We start from the raw sequence: 7,588 nt of genomic DNA on the forward strand, positions 1-7,588 counted from the left end.
CACTGGGCCTTTTCCGTTGGGAGGGCTAGCATGCTGCTCCATCGGGACACCAACAGGTGTGGTGCCTGCGCTGTTACTCGAAAAGCCTAAAGACGTAGATTCTTGAGCTGCAGTTCAGGAAATTCTGATTCAGCTTATCTGGAGCTTGTCCTGGAATCTGTAACAAGTTGCCTGGGTAGATTAGGCCCAGGTGGTCAAAGGGGCACACTCTGAGAAACACTGAATTAGAGCTTTGTGTTTAAAAAAAAAAATTAATATCCAAGTAGCCGTTCAGTCTTCTTTACCTGGGCAGCAGAAAGTTAACCTGCAGCTAAATTCCATAATTCCTGCAGATTGTCTTTTACAGCTATAGCAGAGTTTCCCAAACTGTCATATGCATACAAATAATCTGGGGGGGGGGGGTCTTGTTAATCATAGCCTCATGTAATCAAAAGATTCAAGAAGCATTTGCTAAAGATGAATGAAATCAAATTCTGCAACTCTTGAAAATTAAAATGATTACAAGAATATGTAACAAACTGGTGTTGATATAAATTGTTAACTATAACAACATAAGAGAGGCAATTTCTGAACTGCAAATGTAGTTATATTGTTAATTGAAACATAGGTAAAATGAAATCTCTTAGCTAATGCTAAGTCATTAACTGACTTAAATATTTGTATTTTGCTCTGTAATTTCTGTTAATTTGATATTCACCACTCGATTATATTTACCTTACACTTAAGCAGAGACATTTAATTCAGATTGATTATTATATTATGCTTATGAGGAAATGCAACATTCAATAAAATGTACAAATATTTTAGAATAAATTTTAATTATTGGATAATTTTTCTTCCATGCATTAATAAATTTTTATAAACATTTGCTCTTTATTCAGGTTCAAAGATTCCTCAACTTGTAACTGCATAAACTATATTTTTAAAATGGCCTTGACATAACCACCAAACCATAGAATTTTGTACTAGATGACAGTGTCCATCAATAAAATTATGCTTTCTTTTGAATGTCTGGTTTAAAATAATCAGAATTTTTCATACAGTTCAGTTCACATCACATGGTATCTATTCATACATTCAACCCCTGTAATCTGAGTCCTTATAATCCCTGCTTCAGGATTTATGAAGCTGAAATCCTGATAATTGCAATAGTTACCATTTACACACACTCTAATAAGTGTCTAGCACCTTACTGGGTGCCTTACATATGTGATCTCATTTGAACCCCAGGGCAAGCCCATTGATACTATTATCCAAAATGTTAGATAAAGAAATTGAAGCCCAAAGAAGTGAAATAACTGACCCAATTTTTTCAGTGCAGGCAAGGAGGCAAAGCCAGAATTTTAACTCAATATTTCAAACTCTACCTCTTAATACCCTGCCATGATGCCTTGATGGAATATTAAAAGATATTTGTTGAACACTTGTTCTGTGTGAGAACCTATACTCAACTTCAAAGAGGATTCAGGATGAATGAACGCAATCCTTACCCTGAAAAAACTTTCAATCTAATTGAGGTAGAAGATAGGAATAAAAGATGTGCATAAGTATTTTTTACTCACAAGAATATAGGTAAACTGTGCTTTTTATTAAAGTGTTTAGTCCAGAATGGGACATGCTCATTATAAATTATAATATATTACAATGGATCTCTAATAATTGTCTTATTATGTGTTCCTTCACAAGCTGAATTTCAGATAAGAAATCTAGTAAAAGAGTTTATCTGGTAAAATGGGCTTCATCAAAATTAAGAACTTTTCCTTTGTGAAAAACCTGTTAAGAAGACAAAAAGACAAGCTGCAGACTGTGACAAAATATTTCAAAGCCACATGTCTGACAAAGAACCAGTATATATGATATACAAAGAGCACTAAAAACTCAACAGTGAAAAAATAAACAGTTCAATTAGAAAATAGGCAAAAAGTATGAACAGACATTTCAATAAAGACGATATAAAGATGATAAGTACATAAAAATATGTTCAATATCATTAGTCATCAGGGAAATGCAAATTAAACTTACAATGAAATACCACTTCACATCTATCAGAATGGGTAAAATACAAAATAATGACAGCACCAAATGCTGACAAGCATGTTGAGAAACTCGATCACCAATATGTTGCTGGTGGAAATGTAAAACACTACAGCCACTACAGAAAAATTAGATGGATTATTTTAAAACTACACATGCAAGCATCGTATGACTCAGTGATTACAAACCTGTGTATTTATTTATCCCAGAGGAATGAAAATTATATTCATGCAAAAACCTATACATGAATGTTCATAGCAACTTTCTTTGTAAAAGCCAAAATCTGGAAACAGCCCAAACGACTCTCCATGGGTGAATTGTTAAACAAACCACACACATATGTGATACTACTCTTTTGTTTCAATCCTATCCCTCTTTTGAAATGTCTATTTTTAATTAGGTTAACCTTAGTTAAACCATGATCCACTAGCATACTACCTATATGAAATTCTGCTTGGCAAAACTAATGAAAAGTTTATAAAATAAAGGTCAAAAGCAGATAAAATCTTATTTTAAAATGTTTATACTATTATTCCATTGTCAAATTTAACTCCTCCAAGTGTTCTCTTCATTTCAATTTTTATTTCAACACAACCAGCTTCATGACCCACCATGGGAATCCAGGGAAAATTCATTTTACTTTAAGTTAATGGTCTTTTTATTGGAAAAAAAAAAAAAAAGACCAGCATCTACAACTTGGAATGGACATGAATTGCAGTTTCTTGAACTGCAGTGTTGATGGTTGTGCTGAAGTCCACAGCCACAGCCTACTCTGCTGGCTCCAAGTCATAGTTCAGAAGGTTGTAAAAACAGAGAGTCCCAAGATGCCCCCTTGTTAAATGTTTCTTTTTAAAAATTTTGTGTGAATGGTGACAGCTTGACACACATTTCACTCTGGTAAAACACAGACAACGCTAAACCAACACACGCAGGATGCCACCAGCATGTGTGTCACCATCACCAGGGGTCAGGACACACAGAAGTACAAGTGGACTGGTCTGCTAAGTGGGGCTACATCTAGATACTTTATCCCTCACCCATCTTTCTGCACAGCAACCTGAGGTAAACCAATTTAGATGTGTGTTTTCAGTAAACCAGCTATGACAATACATACTAACAAACTGAACTAGACCCCTTCTGAATAGGTTTCAAATTTTTTTTCATTTAATCATTAGCAAATGGAACTGCAAGGAGTCCACTAAGGGCTTCCTTATCATAAGGTAGTACAAGTGTTTATATCATAAAACTGACATGTAGCTTGATCTTTAGGTGCAGGACCACCCACCAATACATGCAAATTTTGTGTGTGTGGACAGAAGGTACTTTTCACATTCAGTTTTGCTTTATAGAAAGAGAATGAGTAAATGAACTTTTTTGCAAGAGGTAAGTAAAAGATTCAACATGATTCTTCGGCAGTGGGGGGACAAAGGAGTTGAAAGTAGGTCTTCATTTTGCAGTCATCATCTGTATGAATTCTTCATAGCTGACTTGTCCATCTCCATCAATATCTGCTTCTCTGATCATTTCATTTACTTCATCTGTTTGTGTTTCTCCTAAGTTTGTCATGACATGACATAGTTCCACTACACTGATGTAACCATTCCCATCCTTGTCAAAGTCTCAGAATGCTCCACATATTTCTTCTTCACTGTCTGTATCTTTCATTTTTCTAGCCATTATAGTCAAAAATTCTGAGAAGTCAATGGTGCCATTACCATCAGCATCCACCTCATTGATTGTATCCTGCAATTAGGCTTCTGCTGGCTTCAGACTCAGTGACCTCATGACAGTTCCAACTTCCTCTGTTGTGATGGTGCCATCGCCATCTTTGTCAAATAGGGAGAAAGCTTCCTTGAACTCAGCGATCTGTTCTTTGGTCAGCTGATCAGCCATGGTGCTAGCAAAGGGAGGAAGAGCAGAGGGATCAAGTGTGGCTACAGCAGCGCACAGGCTGTGATGGCAGGAGGGCCTCCGCTGGCTGCTGCTGCTAAGGCACAGTGTGCGCTCAGCACCGTGACACCGCCGCTGCCCGGCTCCAGGGAAAGGTCATTTTAAAGCACATACATCACATAACAGGAGGAGAAATAGTCAATACAGGACCCACAATTTTCTGCAAAATTTTATCAAAACCAGGTCAGAAGTCACCAGAAACCAGGCCTAGAATTGGTGTTTTCTTGCCATTTGAAGAGACTACTTTATGAAGAAAAGAAGTTTTATCTGCATTTTCTTTTACAGATTTGAACTCAACTGTGTTTTACCTTCTCCAAAGGAAGCAGCATTTCAGATATAATTTTCACTTTTCCAGAACTGTTTTTCTATTTTAGAAAAGTGAGCATTTTGGGATGCCTGGCTGGCTCAGTCAGTAGAGCATGCAACTCTTGATCTCAGGGTTCTGAGTTCTAGCTCCACATTGGGTGTAGAGTTTATTTTAAAAAGTAAATAAATAAAATCTTAAAAAGAAAGAAAAGTGAGCATTTTATAAATAACACAGTCACTGTAAAGGTATAAAATACAACCATTTGCTACCATCTAGTGGAACTACTAAGTTTTGCACAGAAACATTTTTGGCTTTAACAGAATCCTTCTACTTCATTACCTTTATTTGATTCTTCTTGGTTATATGAATTTGTGGTTGTAAAAGTAAAATTTCTTGATATTTGATACAAAATTCTTTTTTTTTTCAAAGTCCTTAAAATACAAGGATCAAGCATAAGGGAGAAGATAGAGAGGAAAAGTTTTCTGAAGACACATCATTGCACTTTTTCTCATTTAAGATAAAACAAAAACTATTTTGACAGTCATCTATAAACTGATCCAAGGAAAGAGTCATGAACCATACTCAACCTAAATTAATGCTGAGAACACTTGGTTTTCATGCAAATTGGCATTATATCCTCAATCCCAGCTTGCTCCTAGTCTACATACTATGTCATTTTATTGCCAGACTTTTCTCTAGTGTGCTTATGTCATGCAAAGCATGTCAAACATGCATGGTCATATTAATTACATTCTTCTTGAACGTGGCAAAGAAGTCCTGGTGGAATATGAAAACTGAGAAACCAAATTACAAATGTGCCATATGGTCACTGATGGGAAAACAATGTATAGGAAACACTATGTCCCTCAGCATTGATTATGTTGTTTTGGCTACATTACAGCTATTCCAGAGTATAGGAGGCCTTTATCAGTATCCCTTCCTATGCTCTCAGTAATCACAATTACACAGAACGAGCCTCCTACCAAAAGCATGTATGATTCTCTGCCTGAGATCTTTCTTAGCTAAGGTTTCCTTCAGCAAGTTTGCATTCTACAAGAACATTATATTGGAGAAGTGTATGTATTGTGAACTGAACATTTACTCATATTTCTGGCACCAGGATCTATTTTTCAAATCATCATGGTGCCCTTGAGTCTGGGTACAGAATATTACCTGGCATCTACCACATCATGGAGTCAGGTAAAGGTTTATACTGACAAGACAGACTCCCAAAGACATTTTCACAAGGATTATTTACATTCCAACAGTACAAAAATCATTTTGGAGGGTCCTCCTCCAGGTCAATCCTCCCATCCCCAGGAAACACACCAAAAAAATTGCAAGAGATATCCCTGGTGTCATCTTGACCAGAGCCCTATCCCCTTTGGTGTTCTACAATGAACACTACCTCCAAACAGCTTTGAACTGAACTCACAGTATCCCATGTAATATAAGGTTTAAATTTCCACTTAAATAACTGGGATATTTAAAGTTAAAAGTCAAGGGGAGGAGGAGCAAGATGGCGGAGGAGTAGGAGACCTAAATTTTGTCTGGTCCCAGGAATTCAGCTAGATAGGGATCAAACCATTCAGAACACCTACAAACTCAATAGGAGATCAAAGAAAAGAATAGCAGCAACTCTCTGAACAGAAAAGCAACCACTTTCTGGAAGGTAGGACGTGCAGAGAAGTGAATCCAAGGCAATATTTGGGAAGATAGACCACAGGGGAAGGGAGCCTCCTCAGACAGCTACCGGCAAGTGATAGGGCAGCAGAGCGCAAAATCAGAACTTTTAGAAGTCTGCTCCACTGAGGGACATTGCTCCAGTGGTTAAGTGGGGGGTGAAACCCTCACTGGGACAGTGTGGTCTCAGGACCCTTGGGGTCACAGAAAGACCGCAGATGCCTGAGTGTGGCAGAGCTCCCAGGTATAGAAGTGGGGAAGCCAGCTGCAAAGACGGAGCCAAGGAGTGGGCTCTCAGCTTGGGGTTGCCATAAACTGTGCTCTGCAGCACAGTCGGGCCACTGCTCTTCGAGCAGGGACCCAAAATGCAGCAGATCGGGGAAACTCCCCTTCCTCCCCCGAGGGGAGGGGCACGGGAGTGCACCGCAGGGATCTGCTGGATTTGGAGACTCCAAACAGGGTCATGTGCCAGAGAGAGAAACGCTCAGTCACAGGCCAGGTGAGCACGGAGTGCAGCCAGAGACCAGAGAGACAGGAGTGATTGACTGCTTTTCTCTGAGGGCGCACTGAGGAGCGGGGCCCAGAACTCTCAGCTCCTCCGGGGCGGAGATTGGGAGGCTGCCCTTTTCATTCTCATCCTCTAAAACTCTACAGAAAGCTTTCAGGGAACAAAAGCTACTGAGAGCAAACCCAAGCAGATTACTTAGCCTGGCCCCTGGCAAGGGTGGTGCAATTCCACCTCAGGCAAAGAAGTTTGAGAATCACTGCAACAGGTCCCTCACCCAGAAGATCAGCAAGAATATCCAGCCAAGACCAAGTTTACCAATCAATGAGAATGGCAAAACCCCAGTGCTAGGGGAATACAACACATAGAATTCATGGCTTTTTTTCCCATGATTCTTTAGCCTTTCAAAGTTAATTTTTAAAATTTTCTTTATTTTTTCTTTTTCTATTTTTTTAGTTGAATTTTTCTTCTTCCTTTTTCAACCAAAATCTTATCAATTCCTTAAATATCTTCTTTAATTTTCATTTTTACAGTCAATTCTACCCCTTCATTGTATTTAACCTTACTTCTTGTATATATATGTTTTTCTTTTTTTAAAAGATTTTATTTATTTATTTGACACACAGAGAGAGAGAGAGAGAGAGAGAGTGAACACACAAGGGGGAGCAGCAGAGGGAGAGAGAGAACAGGCTTTCTGCTGAGCAGAGAGCTTGATGCGGGGCTCGACCCAGGACCCTGGGATCATGACCTGAGCCAAAGGCAGACGCTTAACCGACTGAGCCACCCAGGTGCCCCTGGATACAGTTTCTTCTAACAGACCAAAACATACGCTAAATCTAGTGTATGACATTGTCCTAGTCTCCCACCTGATCACATTCTGTTTTTTTGTTAATTTTTTTCGATCTTTTTTCAACCAACTTATCGATTCCTTTTTTAAAATCTTTTTAAATTTTCATCTTTACAGTCATATTCCAACACTTCATCATATTTACCCTTATTTTGTATACACATAAGTTTTTCTTTCTTTAAAATCTTGGGAGGCAATTTCTTCTAACAGAACAAAATACACCCAAAATCTACTGTGTGGCTCTGTTCTATTCATCAGCCTG

The 7,588-nt window shown here is 38.4% G+C and overlaps 1 pseudogene; it reads right to left on the reverse strand.

The window, feature by feature from the left end:
- Window positions 1-677: 677 nt before the first annotated feature.
- On the reverse strand, window positions 678-4,329 carry LOC123844950 (calmodulin-1-like; annotated as a pseudogene).
- Between the last annotated feature and the right edge of the window lie 3,259 nt (window positions 4,330-7,588).

Source organism: Mirounga angustirostris, unplaced genomic scaffold (assembly GCF_029215605.1).
Source record: "Mirounga angustirostris isolate CCGP_5_RB_7025 unplaced genomic scaffold, mMirAng1.0.hap1 SCAF_11, whole genome shotgun sequence".
Classification (NCBI taxonomy): Eukaryota; Metazoa; Chordata; class Mammalia; order Carnivora; family Phocidae; genus Mirounga; species Mirounga angustirostris.